This window comes from Parambassis ranga, chromosome 14 (genome assembly GCF_900634625.1).
Source record: "Parambassis ranga chromosome 14, fParRan2.1, whole genome shotgun sequence".
NCBI classification, from domain to species: Eukaryota; Metazoa; Chordata; class Actinopteri; family Ambassidae; genus Parambassis; species Parambassis ranga.
The window spans coordinates 4,680,636-4,703,778 of NC_041034.1; the positions used below are offsets into that span (position 1 = coordinate 4,680,636).

Below are 23,143 nucleotides of genomic sequence, written 5' to 3' on the forward strand. Positions count from 1 at the left end.
TTCCATCTCCAGTCCTGGCCGCTTTGAAGTCGACTAGCAGGGAAACCGCCAGCTTCTTCAATTTTTCCATTTGCATAATCCCACCACTGCACTCGTACATGCTCATCAGAGTGGAGGATGAGCTAATATGCTGGATAGAGCTGCATATCGGCATTATTATAATCCAGTCGTTTCTAGGAGCATAGCGTTCTCCATCACTGGTACCATCAGGGATCAATGGATCGCTGTCATTATCGCCGCCAGGGTGTCTTCATTGTTACAACCCACTTCCTCATCACTGTTGGTTAATTTTGCCATCCTTATCATAATTAGTAATTAGCATGTGCAAATGCTAATTCTTGCTCATTGGCAGCAGCTGATTGTATTTGTGTTGCATTATCTGGCCGAGCAGCACTGTGCGGGTAATTCCCATGTCTGCGCCGAGGCTCTGCAGTGATCCAAGAGGAGAGCGCATGTGTCCTCTCGAACAACACAGCAGAACTAATGTGTGAAAACAGAGAGGAATGAATGCATGAATAATCATCTTAGGAAGCTTCCCTGCGAGAAGAAAAACAAGATGTGGAAGAAATTAAAACACTGAAGGGTCAGAAAAGGGGATTGCCGCGAGGTAATCCGTGAGTCAGCAACCTATGGTCAGAAGCTGTGGCGGTAATTCAGTGACAGCAAGCGTGTCCTATTAGTTTGGAATATCTTCACTAAAGTCCACCCCGCACAAAGTTAGCTAGAGGCCTGATATGATTTGAAATAAAGAGGTCATGTGCGGACAGTCGCTGAATATTCAGGGGCAGTTGAGGAACTGCAGTTTTTAGCTCTTCTGCTTCATTTCTCAGCCCTAGAAGTTGATGTTTAGTCACACAAAACACAGACATCAGAAAAACATCAGCTAATTCTGCCAAATATCACTAACAGCTAGATTATACAGGAAGTTGAGGGCAGCAAAAGGTTGTCTGGTGGAGCTCCCACCAGAAGACGAGAGAGATTACAGTATCAGTTATTGGCTGAAGCCTGCAAGTAAAGTGTGCTATCAGCTAAACCACAACCAGGTACAGAAGGCTTTAGTGCTGAGGGTGTAAAACGCTGTAATCCCAGCATCCAGCCAGCCTCCATCAAAGCAACAGCTGAGTCAGCTGGGTTAACGTCTGGCAGGTGAAGGTTAGCAGAAGCCACAGCAGAGACCACAGTGAGACCACACACATTATGGTGATGTCTGAACCATCAATACAGGGTCAGCCGAGTGGGATTTAATGAGAGGATGTGATGACAGAGGCCAACGTGTGGCAGACAGTTAAGTAAGGGTTAAAGGTGATGTGGGTGAGGGTGGTTTTTACACATAATTAGCCAAACTAGCTGCAACATTTTTTTTGTCTGTGTCTTTAAAGGCTAAACTGCAATGAACTTGTGCAAACAGGGATGCTACATGCTAATAACTGGCTGATGCTGTAGTACCAATCATAAGAGGTCATCATAACATGTTAGCACCATGCTAGTGTGCTAATTTAAGCACACATCAAGACGGGTGCCAGTCTTGTTTGTCTTTTTTTTTTACTCTCTTTCTCTGTCTATCTGTTTGGTTAGATTTATAAAAGGATCTTTTTATGGTTCTTGGCTACCATGGTAACACCACCCGCTCCATCTACAACGTGATTTTCTCAATGAAAAGGTTTCACGACGTCTGGTACTGCTGCTAAAGCATTTTCATTGATTGAACTACCGTTCACGTGGAACCCTGACCATGTGATGCAATCAGAGTGATACCTCCATAGCTGGCATGGCTGTAATGTGTACTTCTGAAACAATGACCTGGATCTGACATCAGTTTTCACATGCCACTTTCTAGTTACAACTGGGATCTAACTGGTGGCAATAAGGACCCAAGACCCAACGTTTTTACCTTTTTAAAAACTCATCAACTCCATTACAATATTAGATAAAATACACAAAGGTGTCTGGTCAGAATTATTCTTATAAAGGCTGAAACTAAGGGAGACATCAGAATAATGACATGTGGGGCTGAGGGAGAATGAGGTCTAAAGCTAAGTGTAAAATTTCAAAATCTTTTCAGATCCTCCGGAGGGAACGACAGCAAGGCACTGCTTTTCCACACTGGAAAATGTAATTGATGCTTTAGATTTTAATGTGGCCATTGACAAAAAGGGCTTTAAATAAAACAGGGAGAGCTTTCAGAAGAAGGGAAAAAAGATGACCACCAACGGACCTTATTTTGAAACAAAAAGTGGTCAATTGTGCTTGTTTGGGGATTATGAACTTGTCCTAATTAATTTTGTGGATAAATGATCAGTTGCCTGGAAAGAAATAAGCTCGTTTTGACAACATTTAGCAGATGAAAAACCCAACATTGTTACTCTAAATGTGTTTGTTTGGCTGCTTCAGTAATAATGAAGAGGACCTGACCTGCTGTGAGTCAGGAAAAATACAGCTTCAAATTAAACCCCTCCTGAGGGAAGTACAGAGGTGAAAAAATAACTATGATCATTTTGTCTTGCGTTAGCAGAGAGTGCCTGTAAAACGTTTAATTTGCTGCTGCTGTGAGAAGCCAAAGGTATTTTTTTAACTTGCAGAAAAACCTGACAGAGCTAATAACAACCAAATAAATGACTCAGACGAGAGATTCGTTTTCTTTCATGGTCGTTTGATCAAACACAGTTTGTGTGTTTGAAGTAAAGCTGTACCTGCACTACAGCTCTCAAAGCAATAACTCGACACCACAAAGGAGCTGTCAGCTTCCTGACATCATGTCCAGGTCTTCCACAGCTCTCCTCCCCTCTGACTGATGAAACTGCAAAAACATCCTTCCCTTCTTAATCGGGCAGCAAACTTCAATTTACTGCTAACACGGAGAAAGAGGGATGCGTTGAGAGTACTGGGTTCGGACTGGAGTCGAGTCAGAAGAAATTAGCTTTTGACAGTCTTCAGGCTGCACTTTAACTGTGCCGTAATTGCTGAGTGTGTAGCAATGGAGAGGAGAGTCAGAACCAATGTCGTCCTGTAGCTAAACACGATGAAGACACACAGGAAGAAAGATTTCCAAGCTTGAGGCAAAACTGAAAGCGAGTCGTGCAATTAAAACAAGTGGAGTTTATGTTGCTGGTAGTTTGTCGATCACAAACTACACATGCAAAACTATAGTTAACACCAGGTGAAAACAAAACAATTTGTGGTGTCAAGGGGACACAAACCACAGACTCCTAAAGGAAAGTCTGCCATTTTGCATAGACCTACATCCTTACGTCCTGTGCTGGGATGATTAGGTGACTGTTCTCTATACCTTACTGTCCCACGAATGTGACATCACATCATGGCTGATGTTACAAATTTGGTGCATTGTAAGTTTGAAGATAATCTGACTGAAACGGGTGCTTTCCGGTGTGAATAGAAAACAACTTCAAACATGGTTTCTGTGAACGTACCCTGCAGGACGGTCCGCTTAAAAGTGCTGCCAGCACTGCCCTTTTCCTGCCTGCTGTCAGGATTTACCTGAGTCTGATACAGCAGGAGTGAGAGAGGGAAAGTGCCAGCTGGTCTGAAGGTAGACTCGCATGTTGTTTCATTTTCACTTTAACCTTTCCACACACTGATGTTTTGCCATCACACAGGTCCAGGGTCACTCAGGTGTGTGTTTTTTTTATGATGTCCTTCCAGCACAGCTCTGAATTGAACAGCTGCTGCCTTTAAGATAGCTTTTCTTTGATTTTATTACGAGAAATAATGTGCCGCCACATTTCTCTGTTCCTCTCCTACAACCCTGAGACTCTGTTAGGACTTAGCTTCTTTAAAAGAAACTGCAAATAATTGCTTATGCAAAGCAGAAAAGGAGAATAAATACATTAGTCGATACACTGCTGCAGCAGAAATGCAGCCTCTGCTCCGCAGGGAACATTTTCGCATCTTCACAGAAACAAAGCAGACATTGATCTTTCATGCATAACTTCATCAAAATATAAATCAGTCCTATTGGTTTTTGATCTTACTGTATACATCCTGACATCAGCCTAATATCACATAGCAGAAGCTGACAGTGATTAATATGTTGCAGAAGAGACAGGTGTGTATGGCATCTCTCCTCAAGTTACGACACTTTACAGGCAGCACTTTCGCACCTTTCATCTGAATAAGCGCTCAGCTCTCGCTCCTGGTATCGTCTGTCTTGTTGACAGGCTCTGTTGGGGGCACACAACACAGAAACACCGACACTGCTGATATTTCTGGACTGGAGATGCCAGCAGACTAAACCTGATTTGATGATGAAGTGTTTGCAGCAATGTTGAGGCACTGAGCTTCTCCCTTTGCTTCAAGATGTGTACACAGTCATGAAAACATCACATTTCATTTTGCCTCAATCTGTGCCAACGTTGCAGTCATTTCAGCAATTTTCCAAAAATGGGTGAACAGCCCGTAAGCAAGGCACTTAACCCCAGGCTGCTCCCTGTGTCTGGGGATAAGAGAAGAGTTTTTCATCATCAAGCCTCCTCCCCTGTCTTTTATAGACAAGGCCCACTTTTTCATGTTCACCCTACCAACACTGCTCGAATGCAGCGGCATTACTCCTGCCGGCAAAGCTCTTATTGGATGGTTTTCTCCAACTTCTGCATGGGGACATTAAAAAAAATCTGTTTTAATATGATAATGTGTAACAATCTGTAAAATAAAATGTACTAAAATATTGTTGGAGAGCAGAATTCTCCATGCGGGATCATAATAAATGCTAAACAGAGAGTAAAGGAGAGCGTGGAGCAGAACAGGGATGACAAAAGGAAAAGAGGCTGCTCATACAGTAGATGATGTATGCCCCAGTAAGCAGTGAAGCCCTGACAGCTCTCACATCTCTAAGAAAACATTTTCCAGGAGGGCATGCGGTAAGACCATCCAAATATTACACTGCTGTCAGCGGCTGCACTGACACACTGGTCCACTTTTGCAGGCAGGACAAAGGTGGCATGAATGCTCTCACACAATCTGAGTGTAGACACCGAGCTGTGCCCTGTTTTCATACTGCGTACGGAGTCTTTACAGTTGTCCAGAAATCAACATGTTCTTCTGTTTTAGAAGGTAGCTTACTTTTAGTGGACCATAGTTTCATGTAATAATAGTTTTTACCACTAGATGGGCTAGTGAGCCAATGTTGATTTATTGTAATTTGATTGCACAATTGCAGTAGCCAGAATATGTGTCTAGCATAGAAACAACTACACAAGCTACACAATTTTAGGTTGCACCACTGGAGGGGATGTTGTGGGCAGCAACTGAAGAAGTAGAAATGTGCTTTTAACCATAAGCAAACCCTGTCAATCCTGCTCTCCAATGTCTGCTCCCTGGACAATAATTTGGACTATGGTAGTACCTAGTAGAATTATTAGGGCTAAGATAGCGAACATGCGGGACTACACGACAGGTCAATCACAGTTTGTGAGACTGCAAAGGTGGTATCAAGAGTAGCACCTGCAGCTAAAAGTGGTGAGTATGAGTAGACTTTACTTCCTGATGAGAGGGTCTAAGGTCCTTCAATGTTTGCTGCAGGATCCGCATGTTTTACCAGTCTGTAATGGTAAGCACCATCTTCTTTGTTGTAGTGCGATGGAGCGCAGGCATTAAAGTAAAGGATACCAACAGACTGGACAAACTCATTAAAAAGGTGGAGCCCATTGTTGGGTAGTGAGGGACTGAGTGCTGAATATTCACATTCCTTACAATCACAGTTATAGCACAATAGAAGTCACTAATAACAATAATCCTCACATTAGGGAAGATAGAACTATTAAATGTTTGCACTGTTTACAAAAATAAATGACCGACTATTATAAAAACTTATTTAAAACATTGTAACCATGGGTTACATGAGTATTAAAAGGTTAAAATCTGTCAGAAACATTGTGTTCCACCAGGATTACGGCTGATGTTGAAGCTGCATGGTTTTAAATGCTGCAGTGAAGTGTTGGTGTGACTACCACTGTTATTTTCTTCTATACCTTTTGTCTATGTACTCATGATGAACTCATTCAGTCCTCCTACAGCCTGAGCTCTCTCACACTGATCATGTCTGTCAGTGTCACAGTTTAAGAGCAGCAGTCTGTTTTTAACACGTCTGGATGCAGAGACCCAGTGTGCTAGGAATTCCCCGTTCTTCCTGCCTACACTGGGGTACGACGTGCTTTGTTTGATGCTGCACCAAATACTTCATCTCCCATCATAACCTTGATGGATCTGCAACCATATAGCTGTCTAGTTAGCCCCCGCACCAAACTCTGTCTTTTAACATGTCATGAAATGTCACAGAGGTTGCCTTTTGCAGAATGGGAGCCGTTTCAAAGGCCCTCTGAAGAGATAAGTGTACCCTGCCAGCCTGACTCTGGAATACAAATGCCCTTTTTAGCATAGAGAGGTGAAAGGAGAAAGATAACACAGAGGAAATGTGTCAGAGAGGAGAGTTTGCAGGAATGTGGACAGTATGGCAAGGCGAGGTGGGGGGAAGGAAGGACACCTGGAGATAGCTGTGTGTGCACGGGTGTGGACACAGAGGCAAAGAAAGGACAAAAGGGTCAGTATGATTCTGTGCTGCAACACATTCAGAAGCTTCCTAATATGTTTTGGCCTAAATGTGAATAGAAGTCGGTAAATGTAGGCTGCTGTACAAGAGATTTATGATTGTGTCTATGCCACCTAAAACATATAAACTGCACTGTGCAGGTAAGAAAAAAAAACACCACATTTGGTCGACAATACACCCACCGAATATGACGCATGGTGATATTTATGCACGCTACACATGTAACATTTTAATTTATAGAACACATGATCTTATTGACCGATGTCATCTGAGTCGTAGGGTCAAATCACCTAATTCCCCATTTACAATACAATTTTGGGTTGTCCTAGATGAAAGACGAGCATCGTAGGAGAATCGTGGAGATATCTTTGGTCGTGGCTCTAAATCGTCATGGGTCTTACGTCGCACTGCGAGACAGGTTCCACCACGGCCGTTGTCAGCGTCTTGCGGCCAAAGATGAGCTGAGATAAAATTCTAGCGGTATCAGAAATTTAGGATAACTTTAGTGTGACAGCTGCTACGACCTGTCACTCCACATCCACGTCTTCCTTCTCCTCGCATATTGACGTACGTCGTAACCTGCGATTGCCTGCGATTCAGTAAATGATCATCGTACAATCTGCATGCATCAAACTTGACGTCGTACCAAAGTTTATTCGGTTCACATCGTGAAGTGTGTCATGCAATGGTCTTATGATTGCTAAAAATCACATTGTAAACCGGGCATAACACTGAATGCCCTTCCTCTACCTTTCAGTCTCTCTTTCAGCCAGCAATGATGTGGTGTAGCGGGGCTCTGCTCCTGTTTCTTAGTTCTTTTTGCAAAGTAGTTGGAAAATAAATTCCAATCTTGTAGTGTTTTTGTTTGTTTCTGTCATGCTGCTATCCTTTGAGCCAGGGTTGCAACAGTCCTAATGGTTATTTAGGGCCTAAAAAGTGTGTGACGTATTTTGAGCAAAGACACCTTAACTCACTGTTAGCTCTCTGCAGCTCAGTGTCTGGATGGTCTCCAATGGCCCTACCATCATTCACTATCATCATTCTGCTGCATTTCTTAAGCTATATAACTCTTATCTTCTGCACTATTAAAGATGTTTACACTTTATCTAAAACCCAAATATAAAGTGACACATTTAGAAATGGAATACAATAATGGTGAAAGGATAAAAAAGTATAATTATTATATTAATTATAAATGATTGCCTTATGTGTCTTCACACCTTCACACCAAGCAATATGCCGATAGCATGGCTAATAAGCCAGAGCAAGAGGGGAAAAAAGAGGAAGAACTGACATAAGAGGAGTAGAAAGTCATCTGCCTGAGGGCACAACTATCACTCAGCTCTTCAGAAGTTTAACTCCATCCAGAACAGCGATTCTGAGAGGAGGTTTCTTAGATTTCCTCTTATATGTTCACTCACCAATCCTATGATGCATATTAAATCACTGGGTGAATAATGAAGCCTATCTCACATAAATTAGAGAGACATGCTGAGTTCCCTGCAGGTTCAATCACCATGAATATTAAAGCAAACTCACAAGGTTACAGAGAGAAACGAAAGACAGGGGTGGATAGGTGAAGAAATATGAAGAATGAAGGACAACGCGAGAGAGAGAGAGAGAGTAGATAAAGAAAAGAGCTCCCAGCAAGAGGGGACAGCAGTCGTTATAAATTTATATTAGTGGTGACCATGTAATCATTTTGCTCACATCTGAAAACGGGGTTAGAAAGAGGGGTAATTAAATTGCCAGCGTGCCCGGCATGTCAGCCTTCAGTCTGCAAGGTTGGTATTCCACCAGTTTTAGCCTGTGACAATGTCTCAGCCAGATCCTGCAGAGGAAACACTGACTCTGAAACGAGGCAGTTTGTCACCTGGCAGCTTTGATAGTTCCAAGTGATTTTTACCTTAGTCGCTTTTTCCTTTCATTTTCTCCCATGGTCATTTTTTGTTTATTTATGGTTCATGGTATATGATATAAAAACTAGTTTATTATTAGGTTATACATTAAAAACTGGGTAAGGGGTTAGATAAAGGTCAAATACAAAAAATCATAACATTAAACAAGAAAGAGGGAGCAAAACCCCAAAGTCATAGGAACTCGAAGGGCAAATGTCAAAGGGTGAAAAATCCAAGGGAACAGAGAGACGCAAGGTGAGGGCCAGAAGGGCAGCTGGCCCCAGAACGGAGCTTAGAACAGTCAGGGAACCAGGCAGGAGTCCGGTCAGCAAAAAGTCCAGAAGGCTCCGAGAGGGGAGGCGGAACTGATGACCCTCCAGAGTCCACACCAGAAATCACCCGAGACTGAGGCGAGGATCCACGTGGGGTCAGAGCAAAGGGACGCCAGGACAGAAGCCCACCAGAGCAGGAACACACAGGAAAACAAGAGGGAACGTGGATCTTCAAAATAAAACAGGAAACACGAGACAACTATAAACACACCGATCACAGAATCACAAGAGGCCGGGGCAGGAATGAAAAATCAGAATCATAACAGTTATTAGTCCATGGGACATGACTTTTACACTGATTGCAGTCATTGTCTGGCATCACAAGTGTAGTACTTACATGTTGTTGGTATGTGTGTGTGGAGTTTAATCTCTGGCCTCCTGATTCAGTGAGGGCTAAGAAAATCAATCAAAGCTGTACAAAACAAATCAATGGCTATCAAGAGTTGGACACAGGAGAAAAAAGGTACATGTGCGGTAAAAGTACGCTCGCTGCATGTTTGTGTTGTGTGTGGACTACATGATTAGCTCTGTGTGTCTCAGACAAAGTGCCACTTTAATTGGATGTTTAGAGTATTTATTTGCAATACATGTTTTCACACCAACCAGGTCACATGTCAGCAGACTAATCACCTATAATGTTAAATAATGTATCCAAATCCTCTGTGTCCTCAAACTCACTGGACCATGGATATTCCTCATCAAAGATCGGCAGTAAGCTATAGAAATCAGGATCCAACAGCTGTAAAGACAGATCTGGAGATCTTGGTCTGCTTTCACCTCCACTGGCAGCAGTGGCCTCTGATTCTTCAGCTGGATCCTCAGAGCTCTGCTCCACTTTGACCACACCTTGTCCTGGTTTGTTGTTGTTCACTGTTGAATCTTCTCTATTGTCGATATTCTCTAACATGGCTGTTATCTCAGCTTCGTTCTGTTGGCACTTCGCTATAAGTCGTGAGTACTTGGCTCTGAATGTCCGGCGTATATGGTACTTTGGTTTTGTATTTGCTGACATGGCTATGGTGGCAGAATCAGTTGGACAAATGTAGCCTTGATAAACAAGGCTTTTTTCTGGCTCGGCCTTTCTATAAACTTCAATGCTGCCAGGCGGTGGTCGAAATCTGCGATCCTCATTTATAGGTAGATTTGCCCAGCTCTCTGGCATTGTACACAGTACAAATCTTTCCTCAACTGCAGAATAAAAAGCACAGTTTAAATACAACAGTCTCCTCACATGAAACAAGTTTGAAGTCCATAACTTTCTAACTGAAAATCAACATGAGGCAACATCAGCTTTATGTTTTGTTTTGTCAGCATGCTAGGATGCTAACAACATTGGTGAACATGTTGAATTCAAGCATCTTTTCATTTGTAGGACTGCTGTTACCATTTAGCTAAGAGCACCACAGCCTTGCTGAGGCCCTGGCTGGGATCCTGAATATGAACATTTAACCCTTATGCACTGTTCGCAAAATTTTTGTCCTCTGAGAGTAATTTTTCTGTTTATTTTGGCCAAAATTTTTTCTATATGTGAGCAAATTAAATCATTTTTGCTGAATAAGCTTAATTTTACATACATTTTGTTATTGTGATTTTAAAATTTTTCATAGGTCAATAATACACTGTGGGCAAATTTTACCCCCTTTCATGTTGTTCAGGACAAAAACGTCCTCTAATTAATGGTTTTAAACATATATCAGATAAATATTTTTTTCATATTTGTTTGCATAGACCTTTTAATTAACTTCAGTTCTGATCAAAAGTAGTAAAAAAATCATTTTCCCCTAAGATTTTAACCCTTTAATCACCAATTTCATAAGGGGTGGTGCTGATACACAAAATGGCAAATTTTAATAGAAAAGGTGAATGTGGACTGGATTTGTTTTAACCTTTATTACAGTCTTGGACATGTCAAACATTAGTAACAACATTGACTTTAATGCATTATTAGTTTTTGCACAGCACTGGATTTTCATTTTTTCATTTTTAATTTAAATGTCTATGCAAAAAAAAATATGAAAAAAATATTTATCAGATACATTTTTAAAAAACGTTTTTTTAAAGAGGAGTTTTTGTCCTGAACAACATGAAAGAGGGTAAAAATTTGATCTATGAAAAATTTTTAAATCACATTACCAAAATGTATGTAAAATGATGTCACACACAGACAACGTTATGGCCAAAACAAACAGAAAAATTACTCTGAGGACAAAAACCCAAACAGTGCATAAAGGTTAAACTATAAAAGTTCTTGTCAGATACAAAAACATCTAGATGAATAATAAACAAAGTAACTTACCTTCCATATATCTGTGCTCAACTCTTAGCCAGCAAATCACACAGTGTTTGAATATTCCATGGTTACAACTGTAGCCATGGCAACATGGAATGGTTAAACATTCCAACAGTTGTGATACAGCTGTTGGAATGTTTAACTGTTCCATGTTGCAGAGTGGAGCTTGAGGAAATTGATATTTACAGTTTATAGCTTAGGTGTATATCTAACTTGTCAGAATAATAAAAGAATAAACAAGTTTGATAGAGCAGCATCTCGTGAGCATTTTAAGACTAAAATGGAGTCTGTAGTTTGAAATTTGTGGGAGGAGATACTCATATTTGGCAGATGACCCTCGTTGAAGGGCTCTCTCATAGACTCCCATGTTAAAAATAATATTTATAATATAATATTATTATAATATAATCATATGTGAGCAAATTAAATCATTTTTGCTGAATAAGCTTAATTTTACATACATTTTGTTATTGTGATTTTAAAATTTTTCATAGGTCAATAATACACTGTGGGCAAATTTTACCCCCTTTCATGTTGTTCAGGACAAAAACGTCCTCTAACTAATGGTTTTAAACATTTATCAGATAAATATTTTTTTCATATTTTTTTGCATAGACCTTTTAATTAACTTCAGTTCTGATCAAAAGTAGTAAAAAAATCATTTTCCCCTAAGATTTTAACCCTTTAATCACCAATTTCATAAGGGGTGGTGCTGATACACAAAATGGCAAATTTTAATAGAAAAGGTGAATGTGGACTGGATTGGTTTTAACCTTTATTACAGTCTTGGACATGTCAAACATTAGTAACAACATTGACTTTAATGCATTATTAGTTTTTGCACAGCACTGGATTTTCATTTTTTAATTTTTAATTTAAATGTCTATGCAAAAAAAAAATATGAAAAAAATATTTATCAGATACATTTTTAAAAAACGTTTTTTTAAAGAGGAGTTTTTGTCCCGAACAACATGAAAGAGGGTAAAAATTTGATCTATGAAAAATTTTTAAATCACATTACCAAAATGTATGTAAAATGATGTCACACACAGACAACGTTATGGCCAAAACAAACAGAAAAATTACTCTGAGGACAAAAACCCAAACAGTGCATAAAGGTTAAACTATAAAAGTTCTTGTCAGATACAAAAACATCTAGATGAATAATAAACAAAGTAACTTACCTTCCATATATCTGTGCTCAACTCTTAGCCAGCAAATCACACAGTGTTTGAATATTCCATGGTTACAGCTGTAGCCATGGCAACATGGAATGGTTAAACATTCCAACAGTTGTGATACAGCTGTTGGAATGTTTAACTGTTCCATGTCGCAGAGTGGAGCTTGAGGAAATTGATATTTACAGTTTATAGCTTAGGTGTATATCTAACTTGTCAGAATAATAAAAGAATAAACAAGTTTGATAGAGCAGCATCTCGTGAGCATTTTAAGACTAAAATGGAGTCTGTAGTTTGAAATTTGTGGGAGGAGATACTCATATTTGGCAGATGACCCTCGTTGAAGGGCTCTCTCATAGACTCCCATGTTAAAAATAATATTTATAATATAATATTATTATAATATAATCATATTTGGAAAAAAAGAAGAAGAAAGAGGGTGAAGAACAATAGCAACGGCAATCAAACTAATAAAAGTACATTTATATCTGTCATTTTCAAGTATAAATATTTAGCTATGCTAACTTGACCTATTTTTCTTAAAAAAGTTTACTAAAACTAATTATTAGATTATACAAAAGTTTACAAAAGCCAATTAAAATAAAATAAAACTAAAACCAGTCAGACCTCACACTGTGTCACCAATCAAACAGTGCATCATATTTGACTGAGAACCACCAGGAAGCCTCCATGAGTCACTGTTATATTAACGCTGGGTTGGTAACTTCCACAGGCTTTAGTGTTCTTGAGTGACTCACGAAGATCCACAAAGGCTGAGAAAGCCATCTGCTACCCGAGAGTTCCTCTTGAAGGGATTCACATTGTTCAGTATTATAAGCTCCTCAGCTTTATCTGCACTTACAGCAACAACTCAACTGGTTCATTTTCTTAGGCAAGACAATTTTATCTATAAATGTGAACACTGTAATTAATGGATGATAGCCAATCCTTCATTTAATACCTTTATTGTTTCAATATTTCTTCATATTTGATGGATCGCCATGAAACAAGTGACAGATATTAAAGATCTGCTTTTGTAAAACTACTTGGATGGGTTTAGAAAAAAGATTATGGTTTGGGTTTTAACTGACAAACCCTTTGGTTACGATAGTGACAAGTACAACCCTTACATGCACATACAGATATGACCACCAACCAAGAGGTTGCACACAATAAACCTGGCATTAAGACACCATAACACATCCTCACAAAAAACAACCAATATTTGTTCAATAACTCCTTTATGCTAAAGGAACATATACATGCATTCCCTACATATGTCATTATATTACATTCACATTATTGGAACATAGGATTGTATTGGCTGAACATAAGACCGAAGAAAAAAAAAATGCAAAAGTATGGAGGTGGGAGGGGCTGTTTAAGGTTAGTCTTTAAAAACAGGGTAAAAAGGGGTTAAATAAGGATCATCCTAAAACACATGAATCCATAACATTAAACACATTTTTCAAGAAAACCGCTTCCATCACACGGTCGCCTTTTTCAGCTGCCCCGCCCCCTCAGACTTCAGACATCTTAAAATTCAAAGGTCTGAAATATCAACCTCATGTTATGTTTTCCTGGTAAGGACAGGCTGAGACGATCATCAATAAACTATATAACAGTAATGTTGCTCACTTTTTATGTCCACCTTATGATCACCGCTGGTGAAAGTGTGCTGTCCATAAGCCATTAAGAAGATCAAAGAAATCATAATCACTGACACAACAGATACATTTTTAACAATCAGTATAATAAATATAACAAAATGCAATAAGTTAGAACTGCAATTTTACAGGTCTCCTTGCTGTTACTGGCACTGGTTGCCTCTTCTTCTATTTGCTCAGAACATATGGTCTTCTATATTTAAAAGCAGTGGACCAGAGGACTGTAGGGTATGACTTTCATGGCAACCTGCCAGCAACAACAGCCATCCATCCTGTGTGTCAGTCACTGTGTGCTTTTACTCAATTTGCACAACCTTAGCTGGGTTTTTTTTTTTTTTTTACCCAAGCTGCGGGCCCCGCACAGTGCTGCCGCTCCCCAGAGCAACGATAACAACTCCAAATTCCACCTAAAGTTATATTTCATGCTAATGAATTAATGTACCCATTCCCATTTTCAGGCTGAAAATGTGCTCCTCTCCCATGCCAAAAATGAAAAATCAAATCAGTCTTGTCATTTGCAGCTGATTTGTTCGGGTCCCAGCTCACATTCCTTCTCTCCCCTCGGCATGGCTGATGAGACAGCACAGCTGTGTTCCTGTTAGTGATTCTGATAACACCAAATTAAATGCCGTCTGAGAGAGTTGTGCCATTAACATGGAATCACAAACATCAAGCTGACTCAGATCAATAAATTACACGCTGTATAAATTTACCATCCACCTCCATCTCGCTGCCACATTACAAACCAAGAGCCTGATCGACTTTAAAGAGGAAGACTGGAACTCACTGCTGGCCTTAGTTTGTTACTCAAGCATTTATGTCACCTTTAAATAATAATATTACAAATTACTATAATTAAAAGAAATACAACGAGGGGTTTTCATGTTGCTAGAGCGACACTTGAGGAGAGATAAGACTTACCAATGCTGTAAACACTTCTGACACAAACCTCATGGGCAAATTAAGACAGTTTTAAAACACTTTTAGTTCATAATTCATCACACTCATCTGTCAAATATGAACACAAAGAGACTCCCCGATCACACCCGGTGGTAAGAAGACTAAATCTGCATCCACAAAATGCACCTGGATGACACTGTGTCCTTTCCAAAACTTATAAAAGCAGGTCCTAAACAGACTGATGCCACCTGGCATACACCTGGTGCCAAACCAAAAAGGCACAAAATGAGAAAAATTAATGATAATATCAGTATATGCTGCATCACCAGGCAAACAGCTCAGAAACAAATATCAACCACTGTCTGAGTTGGCTGTAAACGAGCCAGTATACAATGCAGTCAATAAGAAACGGGACATAAAGAATAAAACAGTGAGGGAGACGAAGATGAAACATCGGGCACACAGAGACAGAGAATCTATGTCAGAAGTGAAGGACAAAGATATCTTGCTGCTTAGAGATGGCGCTATCAGTGACGTCAAGAATGAAAGAATGCTCACATTCAGTTATCCAAGTGCCACAGTCACTGATATAACAGGACTTCTCCCTCAGGTCGTGTCAAACCACCTAGGAGTCAAACAGATTCTGCATGTGGGTGCAGTTGACACCAAGGGGGGCGAATCAGAACTGTTGAAAAAGGATTTCTCTAAACTTTTAGAGATACTCAACAAACTGGAAGTCCACAATCATTTATCAGCGGGCCGCTCCCAAACATTGATAGGAGGATAAATAAATTCAGTCGCCTGCTTGCACTGAATACTTGGCTGTCTAAGACCTGTGAGACACATGCAGTGACCTTCATCGATAACTTCAACCTGTTCTGGGAACGTGATGACCTGTTCAAAGAAAGAGGCCCTCATCTGAATGGATGTGGACTGAGGCGGCTAACCAATAATCTTCTCCACTCTGTAAGACACCACAATGCCTCCTTTAACAGCACCAAGACTGCAATTAGGGACTAGGACACCCAGGGCTTCTGCTGTTTGAAGACTTGTAGCCATAATAATCCCACTACCAACCTGAGGCCCAGGGAGAGAACACTCTCCCACAGCACAGATTCATCAATTCATGTTTTGATAAGTAAAAAGAAAAGAAATCCCCATCATCCTAGAAATGTATTATAAAATTTACAATCTATTCCATGTCAGCCATAGTCTGTCCCCGAACATAGACAGGACACGGGTTTTAATACATTAGATTTAGCTCTCTTAAATGTTAGGACTTTGGCAGGCATCTTAATTAATGATTTTATTCAAAAGCACCATCTGGATTTTATGTTTTTAACTGAAACTTGGTTGGGGAATGATAATAATACAGCAGTTCTTATTGAGTCTACTCCTTCTAACTTTGGTTTCATGAGTGAAGCAAGATTGCACAAGTAAGGAGGAGGAGTCGCCATCTTGTTTAATGACTGCCTCCAGTGCAAAAAGGTATCCTTAGGTATAGCTTTGGGCTTTCACAGCATGTAACAGACTCAACACATAACAAGGGACATATACTGGATCTAGTTATTTCCAAAGGTCTGAACATCTCTGAGGTTGTGGTGACTGATGTTGCTCTTTCTGATCATTACTGTGTTGCGTTTAAAACGACCACCCATGCTAATCCCAACAAGGTAGAAGGAAAGGTGATCAGAAAGCGTCATATTAATGATAACACCTGTGCACTGTTCACCCAGGCTTTTGTACCATCACCAACCCTGCCCACAGCTCCTGTTGATGACCTCGTAAACAGTTTCAGTTCCAAAGTTAATACTGTTATTGATTAATTTGCCCCAATCATAACCAAAGTTCTGTCAGGAAGGAAAAAGTCACCTTGGAGAAATGCCACACTGGTTAAAGTTTAAAAAAGAGTCTGCAGACAGGCAGAACGCAGATGGAGAAAAACTAAACTCCAGGTTCATTATAACATTTTCAAAGAGAGCCTACATAACTACAACCAGGATCTGAAAAATGCAAGACAATCCTATTTTTCAGAAATCATCGATAGGAACAGCAACAATGCTCGCACATTGTTCTCTGTTATAGACAGACTGACAAACCCAGGAGTATCAGTCCCACCTGAACTGCTGTCTAAAAAGTCATGCAATGACTTTGCATCTTTTTTCACAGATAAAGTGTTAAAAATAAGACAGTCTGTAGCTCTAGCTACGGCAAAACCATATTGTCACTTGTGCCTTCTCATTCACCAGTTAAGCTGGCACATTTTAATCTTCTAGATAATACAGCACTGACAGAAACTGTTAAACAGTTAAAACCTACAACATGCTCACTTGACAATCTGCCTACACATTTTCTTAAAAACGTTTTTAACTGCATATCGTCAGATGTGTTGCAGATAGGAAATAATTCTCTTCAGTCAGGGCAGTTTCCCCAGGCCCTGAAAACTGCAGTAATCAAACCTCTACTCAAAAAAATCAAATCTGGATGCTTCAGCAATAAATAACTACAGGCCAATATCTAACCTTCCTTTTCTGGGAAAGGTCATTGAAAAAGCTGTTTTTCAACAAATTCATGCATTTTTGGTGCAAAACAATCTTTTTAATGAATTTCAGTCTGAATTTCAAGCACACCAAAGCACTGAGACTGCACTTATTAAGGTCTTAAATGACATACATCAGAATAATGATGCTTCCAAACTCTCCGTCTTAGTACTGCTGGACCTTAGTGCTGCATTTGATACAGTTGATCACAACATACTGCTCGACAGGCTGGAGAAGTGGGTGGGATTTACTGGCACTGTGTTAAACTGGTTCAAATCTTACTTACATGATAGGGACTACTTTGTGTCAATTGGTAACTATGAGTCTGACCGACCTAATATTACATGCAGGGTTCCTCAAGGGTCCATTCTTGGACACACTTCTGTTCAACATCTACATGCTGCCCCTAGCTCAGATCATAGAACATCACTCTTATCACACCTATGCAGATGACACACAACTTTATATTTCATCACATGACTACAGTCCCTTACACTCACTAAGTAAGTGTACTCAACAAATCAATGAGTGGATGAGCCAGAACTTTCTCCAGCTCAATGCTGACAAAACAGAGATGATTGTTTTTGGCCCCAAAAATGAAAGAGCTAAGATCAGTGCTTACCTTGACTCCATGTCACTGAAGGTTACAAACCAAGCCAGAAATCTCGGTGTAATTCTCGACTCAGACCTGAACTTTAACACCCATGTAAAAGCCATTACTAAGTCTGCCTACCACCTGAAAAACATTGCTAGGATCAAGGGCTTTCTGTCCAAACAAGACACAGAAAAACTTATTCATGCATTAATTTTCAGTAGGCTAGATTATTGTAACGGCGTCCTCACAGGTCTTAGCAAAACATCAATCAGGCAGCTGCAGCTGTTCCAAAATGCTGCTGCTAGAGTTCTGAGTAATACCAAGAAAATGGACCACATCAAACCGGTCCTCAAATCACTGCACTGGCTTCCTGTGAGTCAAAGGATACATTTAAAAACTTTACTCCTGGTCTACAAAGCACTGAATGGTCTTGGACCAAAATACATGCTGGACTTACTGGTTCCCTATGAACCATCCAGACGCCTGAGATCTTCAGGGACAGGCCTACTGTGTGTACCCAGGGTCAGGACCAAACAGAGTGAAACAGGATTCAGTTATTCTGCCCCTCACCTGTGGAACAGCCTTCCTGAACACCTGAGGTCTGCTCAAACAGTCATTTTATTTAAGTCAGGCCTGAAAACACACTTGTTTTTCTGCAGCATTCTCTTAAATTCTTGACTGCTGTCCTAACTGCACTCTTCTCATTTAATCATCCTGATTTTATTTGATGTTTTTTATGATTTTATTCTTTTTATGATTTTAATTTCCTTCTTAATTTAATTTATTTAAAATGGTTTTATTCTGTGATTTCATCATATGTAAAGCACTCTGAATTGCCTTGTGTATGAATGGTGCTATATAAATAAAGCTTGCCTTGCTTTGCCTTGCCATTGAAGGTACTATATAGGGTCTAAAAATTCTCACTATAAATTCGGACAGCACTACAAAAAGGCGAAGGCACTAAATAAGACCATATTAGGTGGTGATTTCTGACACAACCTTATGGACTATGACCCTCCTATCGGGTCTGGTCAGAAGACTTCCTGTTTATTATGATGCACTGCTTCTGATGTGCAGCTATGCTAGCTAATACAAGGATCAAAGCGCCATATCCTGTGTAATCCCACTCTCTGCCTGAAGAGGGAGACAAATGTTCTGTAGCACTGTAGCACTATAGCTGTAAACATTAATCACTGCAGAATGTGAAGCTATAAAAACACACTTTTCACACAGCTCATATCTGATGTTTTTTTTCCTGTCCAAACCATATTGGTCTCATGAGGAGTCATTCTAACAATATCAAACAGTGAACAGGCCACATGAGAAACGCATTCATCATCAGTTTTCAACCAGAACAGTAATCTGATTGACTCAGTTTAAGTCCTTTAGCAGCAGGAATAGACGCCATGAGACTCTGTCCGTCAATCTATTTCAGGCAGTGAATCATACTGTAGAAGGAGCAGGAGTTGCAACCATGGTAACCAAGATCCAAACCATTTTTTAATTAAACTGTAATAACAAAACCTGTATATTTTATCCTTAACCATGTTGTTGTACACCCAAACCTGACCAAACACAGGGTGAAAGCCCAGTCAGATTGCTTTGAATGCTGATATGAAGGATTGCTCTGAATTGCTGGGGAATCTGCAATCTGAATTTAATTTGCTGAAACACAGTTTAGAAAGATGAAGGTCTTATTTTGAAAAGTAGAAAATGTTTTAATATTATGAAGATATGAAAAAGAAACAGCTGAAGTATGAAGTCACTTACCTTAAAGAACAGCCTGTGAATATACCATAAAAGGTCTGAGGCTGGTATAATACCATAAGCCAGTGGTCCCCAACCACCGGGCCGGGGACCGGTACCGGTCCGTGGGTCATTTGGTACCGGGCCGCACAGAAAGACTGAGCAAAACATATATTTTTCATTATCTGAGTCTGAAAGCTGTTTCATTTATAAATCGATCAGATTCATCCGCCTGTGCCTTTAAGCACCTGCCCAGACGCTTGTCTCGGTCACGGGATACGGAACCCCAAAATTAAGCCCACAAGCAAAAATGAATAAAAAACAAACGTCTTTGGAGAGCTTCTTCGGAAAGGGGAAAAGGCCTAACGAGGAGACAGAAGAAGAGGAGCCTACCCCTTCAAAGAAAAAGAAACCCGCATTTAAAAGACTATATCAGGAGTCCTATTTAAAATACGGATTTATTGCAACAGGTGATTCTCACACACCAAGTCCGCTCTGAGTGACATGTGGCGACAGACTCGCAAATGAGGCAACGAAGCCTTCAAAACTGCGAGACCGAGCACCCTGCATTAAAAGACAAGCCATGGAAGAAAACATGAACAAGAACGACTGAAGCAATTAATGACGGCCAAAACAAAATTACGGAGTGGACTGGACATAAGAAACACACTTCGGGTGTCATGTCTCCCATTATGCCTAGATGGGACCGCCTCATTGCTGAGAAAGCTCAAAGGCTCCCACTAATTAAGCATAAGAGCAAGTTGTCTCTTTATGCACTTTTTTTTCTGTGCCGGTCCGTGAAAGTATTGTTTTACATGATACCGGTCCGTGGTGCAAAAAAGGTTGGGGACCGCTGCCATAAGCCAATAAGAAGCACAGGCTGTGTGATAAAGCTTCTTGTGTGACAGCCATTCTCCATGGTAACAGCCCTGCCTTCCTGCCTGTATCCAGGCAACCTGAATGTTTATCAACTGCCACTAACTGCAGCTCTCTCTGTCCCCCTCCTAATGCATTTCCAATGTAAAAACACGCTCGAAACAACTTCTGTTTTTGTCCAAACTGAAGCCTTCAGACAAAAAATATGGACACCATGAGAATCACAAGAAGTTGCTCTACAACACAGTATAATTTTTATGTCTATAATGTCAAAGATGTGGAGATGGCGAGTTAGAAAATATGGCTGCTCTGCTTCTCTGTTTTTGGTTTTACATTATGTCTTAATGGAGAATGACCGGCAGTCTCCCCGAACAGCTGGTTGTACGGGCAAAACGGTTTGGTGTTCAGTTTTCAGAGTGACACCGTCAGAAAGCTAACGAGTGTTCCTTCAAACTAATATAAAAATTATCCCAGTTAGATGGAAGGTGCAGGCCTGAGCGCAGGTTAGAGACTAGAAACTAGTCAACTAGTAAGGCATCAGCTCTCACCCGTCTCACAACTCTGTCTTTTCATCCCTTCCTAGCAGACTTCACTCCCACTCAAACTCTAACAATGGGCCGTCAACTAGTCCTGAACATGGCCCAGACACAGTCAGTTTCTGGCCGTTAACTGACCATTAACCAACTATAGGGATCTTAGTCATGTGAGCTCCTGCAAGATCCACCCACAGAGGTCCTGAACACATAAAACTCAGATTCCCAACCAGAATAGTAGCAGAACTGAAGAAGCCATTTGGGGGAGTGGCGAAACATCTTAAAAAAAAAAACAATCCTTGAGTCCAGTTGCCTCGATATAAACTCTTGGAAATGTTTTTAAATAAATGCTTACAAAAAGTGTACGGAAAAACGAGTCTACAATACAGCATTTTATCAAACATTTAACCAAAGTGGTGTCAGGAATGTCAGACTGATGTTTCAGCTGCTGGTTGTTACTGTAAATTGTGGCAATCCATTTGTTTCTTCTCTCTTTAGATTTCAGCAGTCTGTCAAACAACCTTTTTGCACCTCAGTGGGTGTAAACTGCAGTGACTTCTGCATCCCGTGACGTCACATGCGTACCTTCTATTTGTAGCAACACTAAACAATGTTTTGCTTCAGCAGAGCTGGATTGAGCTCGGCAAAAAGTTAACAGAGAAAAGTCAATTATGACGCACCACATGATCAGATATGATCACACGTGGGGATTTCTACAGACCACCCAAAACCTGGAGAAAAATAATAGGACCCTACTTGATCAAACGTGGTCCAGTTAGGACTGGGTTAGCACTAAAGTGCAGCCACTAAAGACTCAAACATAAGCACATACAGTTTATCATCCTTCTGTGTGGGAACAGGTGGAGGAGCAGGGAGTCAGTAAGCATGTATCTGAGCTGTGAGCGTGTCTGTATTTCTGACACTATGCCATAGCAATGCGAGTGTGTTCCTGTCTGCATGTGGAGTTGCCTTTTGCAAATCCTTCAGCATGATCTTCTTTTTTTCTCCGCAGCCAGAGCCAATCGATTCTCCACAGGCTGGTGGGCCGGGAACCGCTGCTTTCTGTCAGAGCTTTGAATGAGCTGGTGGGTGGATGGATTACTCCATTGTAGCGAGGGGGCACGCAGCTAGAGATTTCCCATTATATTAAATTAAAACCTGTAATTATCAAAACAATGGCTTGGAAATTGCGCAACCATATTTTATTTTAACGACTGATGTGATTTTATTTATTTATCTTTTATTTAAGACAAAAAAACAGAAATCCAGCCAGGCACGTGTTTGTCATACTGCAGCAGTGAAGGAGTCCTCTGCAATTTATTCACAGGGATTATTCAGTGTAAACCTCTGCCCTGTCTGAATTTAATAATGAAGTGAAGATGGTGCTGCTGTGCAGTGCAGGAGTGTGTTGACTGACTGATTCCTCCAAAGTCAGAGTGTCCGTCAAGCACCGGTTGAAGAATCTCTGTTAATTTGTGAATTTTATTTTTAAACAGTCTATTCTTGGGGGTGTTTGAGACAGTGAGTTGATGCTTATTTCATTTCCTGTGGCAAAAATGTGTCAAATGTTGAAGTCCTGCATGTGTGGACAAGAGTGAGAATTCATCACTCGTCGCCCAGCTGTGTGTTTGCCAAATGTAAACAGAGTGAAGAGGGAGATGGGGGCATTAGGAGTGTGAGAATGCCAGATGGAGAAGAGAGCATGCAGCCGTCCTATTATCCGATTAGACATCAGAGGAGAGAGAGGAAGGAATCAGTGGGTGACTCATCTGTTTCCTTCTTTTTGTAACGCTGCATTCACATCCTGCCTCATGAATACACACACACACACACACACAAAAAACTTAATGACATTTTTAATTTTCAACACCAAAATCCTTAACGGAACACAACATCATGACTATTGTGGGATTGTCAGAGCCTTAGCAAAGGAGGTGGTGGTGGGGGTGCTTTATGAGGCTAGAAGCAAAATACACAGACACCAGACAGACAAACACACAACAATCTGGGAGGAAACTTGGAGGAA

At 40.4% G+C, this 23,143-nt stretch overlaps 1 long non-coding RNA gene across 1 annotated transcript in view; it reads left to right on the top strand.

The window, feature by feature from the left end:
* LOC114446147 (uncharacterized) overlaps positions 1-22,320 on the top strand; it is a 28,877-nt gene extending 6,557 nt beyond the window's left edge. The window contains exon 3 of the long non-coding RNA XR_003671730.1: positions 22,130-22,320. This is a non-coding gene — a long non-coding RNA (uncharacterized LOC114446147). The remainder of the gene's footprint in view (positions 1-22,129) is intronic.
* The last annotated feature ends 823 nt before the right edge of the window (positions 22,321-23,143 follow it).